The 15515-nt window shown below is 37.0% G+C and overlaps 1 protein-coding gene across 1 annotated transcript in view; it reads right to left on the reverse strand.

The window, feature by feature from the left end:
• Nucleotides 1-15515, reverse strand: part of CSMD3 (CUB and Sushi multiple domains 3) — a 445444-nt gene that overhangs the window by 407775 nt on the left and 22154 nt on the right. The gene's annotated exons all lie outside the window — the stretch shown is intronic.

Consider the following 15515-nt stretch of genomic DNA (forward strand, 5'->3'; position numbering starts at 1 on the left):
CATTCTCCTTTAAGCTGAAATATCCTGAAATATTTCCCTGAGCAGAGAGAGAGAAAAAAATAAATGATAAAACAAATCTACAACGTTTACAGTTTGTCAATGTGACGTGAAACGCTTATTAAGGTCATTTACTTTCAACTACAAAAATTGTACCGTTAGGATGCAATTTCGGAAGGTAAATATTTGATTTTATAAAATAAACGTTCAGCTGTTTCAAGATAAGGCCAAAATGCGTTAGTATGACACATAACGGTGTGAAGTGTGAAAAGATAACAGAACATTTCAAGAAAATGGTCGCATCCAAATGAACATTCTAATGTCAAAACAGTGCATTTCAGAAGAGAAAATAACTCAGTCTTACAAAAATGATCGTCTATGATGACTATTGCTAGAATACAGTAGAGCTTATTTTGGAAAGGAAATAATGTCTTGTAAAGTAAAAGGGTACATGATGGTGGTGAGTGATTCTAGGTAGGGATTTCACAAACGAATACACAACAGATCTAACATTTCCTTCTAGGCACACTATTCAGCTGTTGGATACAAAATTTCACAGTAGGGTAATTATTTTTACACTGCTTGACTAGTGTATTTGTTCAGCTGGAATGATAGAAGCCGTGATTTATATAGCCACTTTTGTCCTCGCGTGTTTCTGTATAAACGTCTCCTTAAGTTTCTGAATTCTTGCATTCTGTTACATTATTTATATAGAAAATTTGCCAAGCCTGCCTTCCCTGACATGTAAAATGGATTCAAGAGATGATAAATCTGGTCAGACACCAAGTAGTATAGCTCTAGGTCAAGTCATAGCGATTTAGATAATAAAAGGTTCAAAAGAGTTATGTGTGGATGTTAAAAGAAAAGGATCAACAGAAGCCTTTAAGGAGAGGTCAAAAAAATCTTCTGCGCACGACAAAATCTTCCCAAACTCCAAGGTTGTCTCTAAATGGCAACTGTTAAAGGAGAAATAGGCAAGAGGAACGTATATAAGAAAAGACAGCAACTTTGGCACAGTAGGTATACTTCAACGTGTACACAGAATCCAAGTACTTGCTCTGGGCTGACCTATGTGTACCTAGTGCTCTGGAAAAACAATGGTACCCAACTCCAACAACCAATTGCCAACATTGGTGAGGACAGCCACGGGGTTTCCTAAAAGATAAGGCTAGTCCTGGAGCTGGCCCATATGATGAATAATTTAATTGGTTAAAATACTTTAAGATAACAAATATCCCCATATTATTTATGCATTTTGGATATACCTTAGAACACCATATGGTAGACTACCTGGAGCACGCTGTCTTCTGGTGGAGTGGCTTCATGAAGTGTCGTTGGTTGTTTATGGAGTCATGCATGAAGTAGGGCTAGCCCCAGATAGCCTCAAGTAGGTGGGGATTGGCCAGAGCCCACTGACCACATGACCCCGGAAACCCAGTGAAGCCTTCATTCACCAACAGACTCTGGCTCAAACTCAGAGACTTCCCAGGTAGGATTGTGAGGGTCAACGGAACCATTTTCCCAGGAAATATTCACTTTTAAGGTTGGCCATTGATAATACATAGTGAATTAATTGAGTTATAATATTCAGTGTTCCTACAAACTCTCTTTTACTAACTAAAACCCTAAAATACTGCTTTCTTATTACATGGTTTAGCAGACCATGTTTCTTTATTCATTAAAATTAGTTAGGAGTAAGATTCTGCAACATCTTCTATGATAAACATACAACTTATTTTAATTTAACCTGTACTTGTTTTCTACAATTAACATAACAAAGGTTGTTTTTTCTCACATTTCTTAAAATTACATAAAATGTCAGCTAGAGGCATGGTAAAGCCCAGAAAATGGTTGAAAGTTCAATGTATTTAGTTTTAAACAATTTGTCTTATTTAATTTATTTTGTCATTGATGTAAAGTGTATATTATTTACCGTAGTGTTTTTTGTAAGATAGAATATAGAATTCTACCAAACAATAGAGGCAACCAAAGCTCTTCAATTGCAAAAAGTATTCTTTGTTCTTGTTATTTAGAATCTGAGAAGGGATTACAGTCTTCACTTCCTAAATACTTGAGATTTTATTTCAAGTGGTAATCACTTCAAGCTGCAGGGTGTGAAGGACGGTTAGAATGCTTGCCAAGTAACACATCGCAAAAAAATACAAACATACGCACAATATAAATGCATGGCTACTTTATTAACACTGATAAACTTATGTCTTACTTGTCTTTTGGAAAAGAAAAAAGAAAAACCCAAAAATCTCACGTGTGTAATAATGACAAAATAAGTAGATACTTCCCTCAAGATAGCAGCTTCCAAAACCACTCTTCCTCAAAGTGTATATACAACCAAACAGCACAAAACGGAGCGCATATACATGAGGGAAAGAAAAATAAAATACAATAGTGTAATATGTAAAAATCACAAAATGAGTATAAATATAAGAACCACTCACAAGTGAACTGAGTGTAGTGGGCTCATCAACAATCCAATGTTAGAATCTTGAGTGCTGCAAATGAAAGTAGACCAAAAATGGTGCAGTATCTTCAATAGTCGGATATGAAGAAAACGAAAATGCACTTACAATTGTGGTGGCACCACTCGGAAAGAATAGTGCATGTGCGTGTAAATAAAATGAAATGAAACCAAATATTAGAAAGTATTCGGTTTATTGTATCCCTCGACGCGTTTCGCCGATCGAACGTCGGCTTCTTCAGGAGTATTAAAATCGATATATAAAATCAAAAACATAAACCTATCTGCTTGGAAGTTCGTAAGTCCTTATGTACACTCTAAATCGCTTCCGGGTGCGTCATCGCGTTCGCCGCGCGAGAGGACGTGCCGACGTCATCCGCAACGAGATCCTTCCCGTCCGTATCATCCGTAAGTGGAGCCTTGATCCAAGGGTCCCGTGTGCAAGAGGGCGCGCCGACGTCATCTGCGGGGAAATCCCTCTTCAACTCCCATCATCCGCCGACGGAGTCTCCGCTATTACCGCATGGGTCCCCAGTGTCCACCATCGGATCGACAACACCAGAGCGAACGTGTGTCCATCCTCATTAAGTCTCCTCAGGTCCTTATTAGGGACACGGAGATGTCCCACAGCAGAGGCATAAAACAATAAAATATGATATAAAATAAAATAATAAATAATAAATACATACATATCCGACTAAAAGGAGGTCCTACTTTAAAAACCAATTAAAAGTACAGAGTGCAAAATACAGCCATATGCTGTAATATGTAGAGGAAGATATCCATAGGTAGATTCCATAATATACATGAATATACATTCAAAGAAATAAAAATATAATGTGTGTGCATTCCTTAAATATAGTGTGTAATCCAATGTGAAAGTGCTATGTGCAGTCAAATATAAAAGTGCAAAAGTGCAAAAGACTCCCTATATTCAGGGATGACTGTATAAAAGGTAAGTGAAAATAATTTTTTTTTTTTTTTTTTTTTTTTTTTTTTTTATATATATTAATCATTCATAAAGGCCAAAATATCCAGATCAATATTTAAACCCCCAGGTTTGTGTGTATGAAATTTAAAAATCCATTGTGTTTCTTTTTTAGCCAGGGCCTGATTTAAATCACCACCTCTCCAATGGGGTGAAACAAGGTCGATCCCTATTACTTTAAAATCTGCCAGAGAAAAATCCCTGCAAGTGTTACAATGTTTAGGTACACTATGTTTCTGACTTTTATTACGTATTCCACATAGATGTTCTAAGCCCCTGATTTTTAATTCCCTCGTTGTTCGCCCAATGTACTGGGCCCCACATGGACATTCCAAGAGATAAATCACGTTCTTGGACTTGCAATGAATAAAATGCCTAATGTCATATTCCTTTTTTGTATTAAAACATTTAAATCTGGTGGTTTTTTTGTCTTGTTTATAACAAGTTCTACAAAGTTTGCACCTTCCGCACCTGTAAAAACCTGGATTTTTATTGGATAGAAAGTTATCACTTTTATTTATTTCTATGACAGGTAAGGTACTAGGAGACAAGATGGATTTAAGACTCTCTACCTTTTTATAAATAACATTAGGTTTTCCTGGGAGATGATTTCTTAAAACACTGTCTTGCTGCAAGATGGGCCAACATCTTGTTATCGCCCTTTTAATTTCGAATGCCTTATCACTATATTTAGTGAGAAAGGCAAAATCGAACGATCTCGTGTGCTTGTGAGTTTTATCTTCCGGAGAGAGCTCTTTTTTCTTTTCCGTTATTGATCTAAATTGTTTCTGTAATAACTCATCCGGATAGTTCCTTTCCCTGAATTTATCCATTAGTGTCTCACTTTGGGCAAAAAAATCATGGTCCTCAGTACAGTTCCTGCGGATCCGTGCAAATTGTCCCTTAGGAACATTTTGCAACCATTTTGGATGGTGGCAACTCCCATAATCAATATAACTATTGCCATCGGTTGGTTTGAAAAAAGTTCTAGATTTGATTTTATCACCCTCAACATAAAGGGTGAGATCCAGGAAATTAATCTCATGGGGATGGATACATGAAGAAAATTTTAAATTATATGAATTTTTATTGATGTAATTAAGAAACTGGTTTAATTCATCTGACGAACCCTTCCATATAATTAATATGTCGTCAATGTAGCGCCGCCAGAGGACCAAATTCGCACCAAACGGATTATGGGACCAGATGTGATGAGTTTCCCAATCGGCCACATATAAGTTGGCGTAGCTTGGCGCGAATTTGGTCCCCATGGCGGTGCCACAAAGCTGTAAATAAAACTTGTCATTAAACCAAAAGAAATTATGATGTAATATAAATTTAATACAATTTATAATAAACTGACTTTGCAACAAATCCATTCCCTGATCCTCCTGAAGGACTTTTTTGACAGCCTCTATACCTTGATCATGGGGTATAACTGTGTATAAAGAGGCTACATCTACAGTAGCCCACATGTAATTAGGTTGCCATCTGATATTTTGTACAATTTCCAAAACGTGTTTGGTATCTCTAATATACGATGGAGTGGAACACACATATTTTTGTAGAAAAAAATCAATATATTGTGAAGTGTTGCTTGTAAGCGAATTGATTCCACTTATGATGGGTCTCCCTGGGGGGGATGTGATATTCTTATGGATTTTGGGCAAAAAATAAAATACGGCAACCTTAGGAAATTCCGTGTTAAGAAAATTATATTCATGTTTATTGAGGACTTTGTTGTTTTTACCTTCTTGTAACAATTCTCTAAATTCAGTTTGAAATAATCTAGTGGGATTGTTTGTTAATTTACGGTAAGTTGTTTCATCGTCCAAAATACGGTTTGCTTCCTGAATATAATAAGCCCTATCCATGATAACTACCGCCCCCCCTTTGTCCGCTGCCTTGACTACAATTTGTTTTTCTTCTTTTAATTTTTTCAAGGATTCCTGTTCTTTCCATGACAAATTAAAATTCCTTTTCTTGTTGGACTCAATTCTTTCAAATTCTTTTAGCAGCATTTCAGAAAAAACTTTTATGTGTTCACTTTTTTCAAACTCAGGGTAGAACTTGGATTTTGGTTTAAACGAGGATGGACACACGTTCGCTCTGGTGTTGTCGATCCGATGGTGGACACTGGGGACCCATGCGGTAATAGCGGAGACTCCGTCGGCGGATGATGGGAGTTGAAGAGGGATTTCCCCGCAGATGACGTCGGCGCGCCCTCTTGCACACGGGACCCTTGGATCAAGGCTCCACTTACGGATGATACGGACGGGAAGGATCTCGTTGCGGATGACGTCGGCACGTCCTCTCGCGCGGCGAACGCGATGACGCACCCGGAAGCGATTTAGAGTGTACATAAGGACTTACGAACTTCCAAGCAGATAGGTTTATGTTTTTGATTTTATATATCGATTTTAATACTCCTGAAGAAGCCGACGTTCGATCGGCGAAACGCGTCGAGGGATACAATAAACCGAATACTTTCTAATATTTGGTTTCATTTCATTTTATTTACACGCACATGCACTATTCTTTCCGAGTGGTGCCACCACAATTGTAAGTGCATTTTCGTTTTCTTCATATCCGACTATTGAAGATACTGCACCATTTTTGGTCTACTTTCATTTGCAGCACTCAAGATTCTAACATTGGATTGTTGATGAGCCCACTACACTCAGTTCACTTGTGAGTGGTTCTTATATTTATACTCATTTTGTGATTTTTACATATTACACTATTGTATTTTATTTTTCTTTCCCTCATGTATATGCGCTCCGTTTTGTGCTGTTTGGTTGTATATACACTTTGAGGAAGAGTGGTTTTGGAAGCTGCTATCTTGAGGGAAGTATCTACTTATTTTGTCATTATTACACACGTGAGATTTTTGGGTTTTTCTTTTTTCTTTTGCACTTGTTATTTCTTCCTTCACCTTCAATTTCACGTGGGGCGATGGCCCAGTATAAAAGTCAATTTAGAAGTACTAGGGAACAGAGATCCCTTAAAATTGACACTTTATTCACTTCAGATTATGAGATCCCACAATCCAATACTAATCTTTTTAATAAGCTAGAAAGATTGGCAGAGAAAGAAGTAAGGAAATGGTGGGAGGTCACTTTTTTAGAATATTATTTAAAAAATAAACTAATCCCAAGAGGCTTGCGTATCCAAAAATTTCCAGCTTTTGAACAGGATAACAAGCAGTTTATGGAAAAATGGAATAATGTTCTAGAAACATGTTCCTTTGAGCTCATGAGGATTCTTATAGAAGTGCAACAGAAAAATCTTGATGAGATTGAAAAAAACATTGAACAAACAGAGGAAGAGATATATAAACAATTTACTATATCAGAGGTAGAAAAGAGAAATGAAAATTTAAAAAATAAGATTCTTAAAATCGAGGAGTCTATTATAAACAATAAAAAGAAAAAATTACAAAGGGATAAAGATGATTTCCAAAAGGGTACACATAGAATACCTATTAAAACACCAAATTCCTTTGGATACAAGGGACAGACACAATTTAGTAGAAAATCATATGACAATAGGAACACTAACTCTTACCACTTTGAAAAGAGAGAAAAGAATTTTAGAGTTCACCAGTCACACTCAAACACAATTCGCGAGAATCCACAATTTCCGTCAGTTACACATAAGAAAGACACTAAGTATCACTCTAGTAGACCATCTACTTCCACTACCCCCCGGGATTCGGACCACTCTTTTTTAGACTGGGAGCCTTCTCGGAAGAAGAGATCTATAGAACAACCCCCCCCAAATCTTCCAATAGAGACGAGGAACAGGTTCTCTCCATTTCTACATTCCCCTGTGAAAAAACGCAAAACCATAAAAGACCGAGAGGCTGCAGAGGACAGGGATCTAGAATAAAAATCAATAGAAGCTCCTCTGAAAATAATATAATAAATATCTCTAAAATTCCCTTAGAGCCAACGGAATTGGAATTACTATCCAAGGGCCTTAAATTTGCACCCAACAAGGGCCCCAATGGGTTTAATCTTTTCTTGGATACCCATAAGTTCCTGCGGAAATTAGCAGTGAAACGTTTTTTTCTCAAAAAGGAACAAAATGAGTCTGAAACACACAATATCATCATGTCTGATCCTTTTATACATACACCGTTTAAACCAAAATCCAAGTTCTACCCTGAGTTTGAAAAAAGTGAACACATAAAAGTTTTTTCTGAAATGCTGCTAAAAGAATTTGAAAGAATTGAGTCCAACAAGAAAAGGAATTTTAATTTGTCATGGAAAGAACAGGAATCCTTGAAAAAATTAAAAGAAGAAAAACAAATTGTAGTCAAGGCAGCGGACAAAGGGGGGGCGGTAGTTATCATGGATAGGGCTTATTATATTCAGGAAGCAAACCGTATTTTGGACGATGAAACAACTTACCGTAAATTAACAAACAATCCCACTAGATTATTTCAAACTGAATTTAGAGAATTGTTACAAGAAGGTAAAAACAACAAAGTCCTCAATAAACATGAATATAATTTTCTTAACACGGAATTTCCTAAGGTTGCCGTATTTTATTTTTTGCCCAAAATCCATAAGAATATCACATCCCCCCCAGGGAGACCCATCATAAGTGGAATCAATTCGCTTACAAGCAACACTTCACAATATATTGATTTTTTTCTACAAAAATATGTGTGTTCCACTCCATCGTATATTAGAGATACCAAACACGTTTTGGAAATTGTACAAAATATCAGATGGCAACCTAATTACATGTGGGCTACTGTAGATGTAGCCTCTTTATACACAGTTATACCCCATGATCAAGGTATAGAGGCTGTCAAAAAAGTCCTTCAGGAGGATCAGGGAATGGATTTGTTGCAAAGTCAGTTTATTATAAATTGTATTAAATTTATATTACATCATAATTTCTTTTGGTTTAATGACAAGTTTTATTTACAGCTTTGTGGCACCGCCATGGGGACCAAATTCGCGCCAAGCTACGCCAACTTATATGTGGCCGATTGGGAAACTCATCACATCTGGTCCCATAATCCGTTTGGTGCGAATTTGGTCCTCTGGCGGCGCTACATTGACGACATATTAATTATATGGAAGGGTTCGTCAGATGAATTAAACCAGTTTCTTAATTACATCAATAAAAATTCATATAATTTAAAATTTTCTTCATGTATCCATCCCCATGAGATTAATTTCCTGGATCTCACCCTTTATGTTGAGGGTGATAAAATCAAATCTAGAACTTTTTTCAAACCAACCGATGGCAATAGTTATATTGATTATGGGAGTTGCCACCATCCAAAATGGTTGCAAAATGTTCCTAAGGGACAATTTGCACGGATCCGCAGGAACTGTACTGAGGACCATGATTTTTTTGCCCAAAGTGAGACACTAATGGATAAATTCAGGGAAAGGAACTATCCGGATGAGTTATTACAGAAACAATTTAGATCAATAACGGAAAAGAAAAAAGAGCTCTCTCCGGAAGATAAAACTCACAAGCACACGAGATCGTTCGATTTTGCCTTTCTCACTAAATATAGTGATAAGGCATTCGAAATTAAAAGGGCGATAACAAGATGTTGGCCCATCTTGCAGCAAGACAGTGTTTTAAGAAATCATCTCCCAGGAAAACCTAATGTTATTTATAAAAAGGTAGAGAGTCTTAAATCCATCTTGTCTCCTAGTACCTTACCTGTCATAGAAATAAATAAAAGTGATAACTTTCTATCCAATAAAAATCCAGGTTTTTACAGGTGCGGAAGGTGCAAACTTTGTAGAACTTGTTATAAACAAGACAAAAAAACCACCAGATTTAAATGTTTTAATACAAAAAAGGAATATGACATTAGGCATTTTATTCATTGCAAGTCCAAGAACGTGATTTATCTCTTGGAATGTCCATGTGGGGCCCAGTACATTGGGCGAACAACGAGGGAATTAAAAATCAGGGGCTTAGAACATCTATGTGGAATACGTAATAAAAGTCAGAAACATAGTGTACCTAAACATTGTAACACTTGCAGGGATTTTTCTCTGGCAGATTTTAAAGTAATAGGGATCGACCTTGTTTCACCCCATTGGAGAGGTGGTGATTTAAATCAGGCCCTGGCTAAAAAAGAAACACAATGGATTTTTAAATTTCATACACACAAACCTGGGGGTTTAAATATTGATCTGGATATTTTGGCCTTTATGAATGATTAATATATATAAAAAAAAAAAAAAAAAAAAAAAAAAAAAAAAATTATTTTCACTTACCTTTTATACAGTCATCCCTGAATATAGGGAGTCTTTTGCACTTTTGCACTTTTATATTTGACTGCACATAGCACTTTCACATTGGATTACACACTATATTTAAGGAATGCACACACATTATATTTTTATTTCTTTGAATGTATATTCATGTATATTATGGAATCTACCTATGGATATCTTCCTCTACATATTACAGCATATGGCTGTATTTTGCACTCTGTACTTTTAATTGGTTTTTAAAGTAGGACCTCCTTTTAGTCGGATATGTATGTATTTATTATTTATTATTTTATTTTATATCATATTTTATTGTTTTATGCCTCTGCTGTGGGACATCTCCGTGTCCCTAATAAGGACCTGAGGAGACTTAATGAGGATGGACACACGTTCGCTCTGGTGTTGTCGATCCGATGGTGGACACTGGGGACCCATGCGGTAATAGCGGAGACTCCGTCGGCGGATGATGGGAGTTGAAGAGGGATTTCCCCGCAGATGACGTCGGCGCGCTCTCTTGCACACGGGACCCTTGGATCAAGGCTCCACTTACGGATGATACGGACGGGAAGGATCTCGTTGCGGATGACGTCGGCACGTCCTCTCGCGCGGCGAACGCGATGACGCACCCGGAAGCGATTTAGAGTGTACATAAGGACTTACGAACTTCCAAGCAGATAGGTTTATGTTTTTGATTTTATATATCGATTTTAATACTCCTGAAGAAGCCGACGTTCGATCGGCGAAACGCGTCGAGGGATACAATAAACCGAGTACTTTCTAATATTTGGTTTCATTTCATTTTATTTACACGCACATGCACTATTCTTTCCGAGTGGTGCCACCACAATTGTAAGTGCATTTTCGTTTTCTTCATATCCGACTATTGAAGATACTGCACCATTTTTGGTCTACTTTCATTTGCAGCACTCAAGATTCTAACATTGGATTGTTGATGAGCCCACTACACTCAGTTCACTTGTGAGTGGTTCTTATATTTATACTCATTTTGTGATTTTTACATATTACACTATTGTATTTTATTTTTCTTTCCCTCATGTATATGCGCTCCGTTTTGTGCTGTTTACTTGTCTTTTGGCACAAAAATTAATTGCAAAAGCTATGTTATTTTAGTAACAAAAAGTGTGATAAAAGAAATAGATCAACAGACGAGAATGAAACGTAAAAAAATCTAACTGGAAGATTGTCTCCTATCTGCAAACGTTGGGTAAAATGACACTACAACACTTATATCCACTTTATATCATTATTATTATCATCATCTTTTATTTATGTGGCGCATGTTTACAGTACATACATTCAAGGATATTACAAAGCTAAAAGCGACGCATTAAGACAGGTTACGAGTTACATTAGGTAAGGGGGCACGGCTCGCAAGCTTACAGTGTAGAGGGAATGTGGCATCGAAAAACATAAGGCATAGAGAAAGACAGAGATATAGTGCCATAGAAGTGGGTTTTGAATTTAATATTGAAAGGATGGAAGACACTAGAAGTTAGGTGGAAGCGAGTTCTAGAGGTATGGGGCAGGAGGAGTGAAGTTCAGTGAAGAGGAGAGCCTTAGCCCATGGTAACAATGTAAAGTTATAGAGTATTTTGTTGAGGGTAGAACTGTATGGAGGAGCAGTATCATGGATGGCTTTGTGTGTTAGTATAAGGGTTTTAAATTAAATTAATGAGGTAATACGGAGCCAGTGGTGAGCTTTACAGAGCTTAACTGGGGAAGCAGAAGATAACCCTAACAGCAGCATTTTCTATAGAGTGTAGAGGAGAGAGTTGAGACAAAAGTGTTTCTGATCGACACGTCAAATACTTACCTATAGTATGTGGGATAAACTAACAGAAAGTAATCAGTTGCACAGCTACTTATCCCGTGCTGGAAAAAAATGGCCAATGTTGTTCTAAAAATGAGGGTAACTCTGCAAAGAGGATTCTCGCCTAGCTGCCTATGGAATATTAGACAGTGTTAAAAATACACTAATAATGTTTTTACCCAAAGCATGTATGTTATTGTGGAAAATTTGAGGGCAAAATGGGAAATTTGGGTCATTAAAAGCATAGCCCGACCATCATAAACACTTGAATGCAGGTGAGAGCCGAGTGTCCCCTTTACTTACAAGGTACTTTTATATGCATTCTTCATCAGTAGGACTGTCTGAAACACTAGAGTGTCTCTAGTGTCTCTCATGTCTCTCGTGTCTCTAGTGTCTCTCATGTCTCTCGTGTCTCCAGTGTCTCTAGTGTATCTACTGTCTTTCTAGTGTCAATCTTGCAAAAATAAATGTTTTTACTTGTATAATGTATTGTTTCTAGTTCATATCTTTCAAGATTCATGCTAGAATATTTCTGCAGGAGTGATAAATATCTTTCTAAACGTATGCCACAAAATCTTGTGTGTCTTTAATGGTATTATATTTTAATTAGTGTCTCCTGGCAATAATTAATTAGTATTAATTAATAATAAGCCAATTTAAATGACAAAGTCAACAGGTAACATGTGGCATTCAGTACTCAGGAAACACTTGCAGTTCGAAGACAGCAGACACATGTTAGACATCCATATAATCCGTGTTGCTTCAAAAACTCTACTTTTGCCTTCGCCATATGAAAATTATTCATGTTCAATTGATATCAGTAAGACGTGTCAAAGAACTGCAGTTTCATAGATTTTGGTGCAGAATTATTCAGTCAATCAATTTGCATATACTATAAACACACATGTGGTATTGGTAAAATACCTCAATCCAGGGCCGAACTAGGGTTGACTAGGCAGCCTTGGTATTTTAAGGCCAGGGGCTACCAAATGTCATACATGTGACCTAAGGCTGGATATGCCTGTCCCCATGTTTAATTTTTACAAACACGCAATGTTCAGCTGCACATATCTAGGTGCGGTCGCACAATGCAAGACACGATGTGCCGCTGGGACACTACTGTCTAGAGTCCCACTTTTTAACACATGGCCAGCCTCAACGTATCTAATGTAACATTATCAGCTTGCGTTTCGTGGTGGCCTATTATATAAACCACAACAGATAGAGAATCTAGCAATCCCACATATGGTCCTATTAAAAACAAGATTTTTGTAATATGAATGAGATACAAACAGGTTAGAGAACATCTCAACTGAGAAGAGACAGCCAGCCCAATGTGAGCATCTCAAGTTTTATGAGAAAAATCTCCACCGACATATCAGTCATGTCCACAAGGGCAGTCCAGAACAAGAAATGTTGTCTGTACAAGGGAACCAACAACCCCAGCTTTCACCTTAGGCAAGTGTCTTATTCTTTTGAAGAACGCATATTAAAGTACAGTTTAACATGCCTTATCCTTTAGTGGGGCTGTCAGGAACATTAAAGCGTCCCTTTAACCTCTACCACTGCAGACCATTAATGGAGCAGATGATGCCATTGTATACTCCAGTTTGTATGCTACATACATTAGAATGTCCAACTTTATTAGTATGTACATCACTCAGAATGTGAGAACACGTGATTCTGTTAATATCATCAAAGGAAGACAGTTGCTTAAGTTTTTCATTGTGTAAAAAAAAATTAAACACGTATTAAATATAATATTTAAATGGAAATATGCATTATACTTGTAGTTGCTGCATAAAACTCCTTCACCCCCCAGCTATAGGTTTATTCATTTGAATTTATTTCAATTGTTCCAACAACTAATTTGATTTTTTTTAGAACTGAGCGTTATATACAAATAATTCCTGATCAAGTAACTAACTGTTCAACTTATTTCAATTTCTCATTATCTTTTTCTAGAAAAAAAAGCCGGATTTTCCAGCATTTAAATAACATTTCATTGGATTTTGTGTTCAGATCTATTGCATTTTTGAGACACGATAGTGAATGTACTGGCTGTCTGTGTTGTTTTTTGCAACTGTAGAGTATGTGCCGTGAAAATTATTTTTACATCAACCCCTGTACACAAGTCCTATGGTTAGGTATCTTGATACAAATAATCACACTTACTAACAAATGCTAAATATTACTGGTGTCTCCAAGGTAGCTTGCGAGACACTTTTAGCCCTTGGGCTACCACTCAGTAGAGCTTGAGTAATCTGTACAAGCCATGTCTGGAGGAGAGGAATGGTGTCTACTCAAGCATAACTTACCCTCAACAGGAGATACACTAAAAAAAATCTATAACATATGCATAAAATGTTTACATTTCCAACTGATTTTCATAGTAGCTCTAGATTAATGTTAGATTTGAGGCCCATCTTCATTTTTTTGGCCTTTTTTTGGTATTCCATGGCACTTCTGTTGACAAATGATGAGGAACACAATCTCGATGGGATTGTCCTGTGGCATATATGTTCCCTTTCCCCCACGAGCTATTTGTCAGGCTGGCTTACGGAGCGTAGCGCAGGAAGCAAATGGTAATGTCCAGGCGGCAGTACAAAGGGGCAAATCCAGAAGAGAAGTCGGGGTCACGGTCCAAAGGTCGGGGCAGGCGGATAGCAATCGGAAACGGGTCACAGGCCAAAGGTCGGGGCAGGCAGCTAACAATCAGAAATGGGTTCAATGCAAGGGTCAGGAAACAAGTATAGTCCACAGTACTCAGGGCAGGTAACACACAGGTATACAGCTTAACAAATAAGCACTGTGCTGGGGTTATATAGGGATGGCAGGTGTATGCCCCCCCCAGTCTAACTACACTCCACAAAAGACGCATGCTATCCAAAAACATGCTAATTTAAAATGTGATAACACCATTGGCAAAACTATTCGTCTAAAATAATAAAGTTTTCCAAAAGTATACATAAATTCCATAATAACCAATGAATTCACTATTGAAGTCTATTCTCCCCTTTCCAGTTTTCTTTACTTTCTATGGTAGCATCAGTATAATAATTTTGTTAAAAAAAAATATTTCAAGTGTGTGATTCAGATGAAATCATTATAACTTATTTAAATCTGGATTATCGAGCTGAATGTTAATTTTTTCACAGTCGGGGGTTTCAATTGTCTAAATCATCCTATTGCTGCTACGTTCATTTAATTAGCATCTCATTTTCCACTTGAAATAAGTCTGAAATTGGTTCTGTGTTTCGTACTTTTATTACAAAAACTAAAAAATGTCAGTGATATAATACTGGAAATATAATCCTTCAATATTATTATTTAATATTTACACTTATTGGGTCAAAGTTTTTTTGCCATCTAAATCTAAAATATTTTTTTTTAAAAAAACATTTTTTATTCCATATATTATTTGTTTAAATCTAGTTTGTAAACAGTATGGAGGTGATTTATAAAAGCGTCACCAGAACCTGATACCTAAACCTCCATTTTCTCCATGATGGTACGTATAGATGGAATTAGCACCCTGTACCTGCTTCTGACTCGGATTTGATGTTATCACTCTTCGCACAGCCTTATGAGCCTCTATTTATAGATCTACATATTGCTAGGACTGCAACATTCCGAAAATCTTATCACAAAACTGTTTATAAAATGAAGACATTACTATTCCTCACATCTCCTCTCATTTATACGCTAGGAACATCTTTATTTCAGCATGAAGGCCTGTTGAAATAGGGCTGTCTCTTGGGCAGGGGAAAAGGATCAGCCACAGAGTTCTTATTTATTCTACGCCAAGAGGAAAGAAATGGCAGAATGATTGAAGAGGAAGAAGAAAGACGGTATGCAACATAGTGGTTAAGAGGGGGAAACTTGGAGGAACCCAGAAGACAACCTGTTGTGGGCCCTCAAGCTGAGACTTTCCCATAGTCCCATTAGTATCAAAACTGACTG

The sequence above is a fragment of the Spea bombifrons genome, chromosome 5 (assembly GCF_027358695.1).
Source record: "Spea bombifrons isolate aSpeBom1 chromosome 5, aSpeBom1.2.pri, whole genome shotgun sequence".
Classification (NCBI taxonomy): Eukaryota; Metazoa; Chordata; class Amphibia; order Anura; family Pelobatidae; genus Spea; species Spea bombifrons.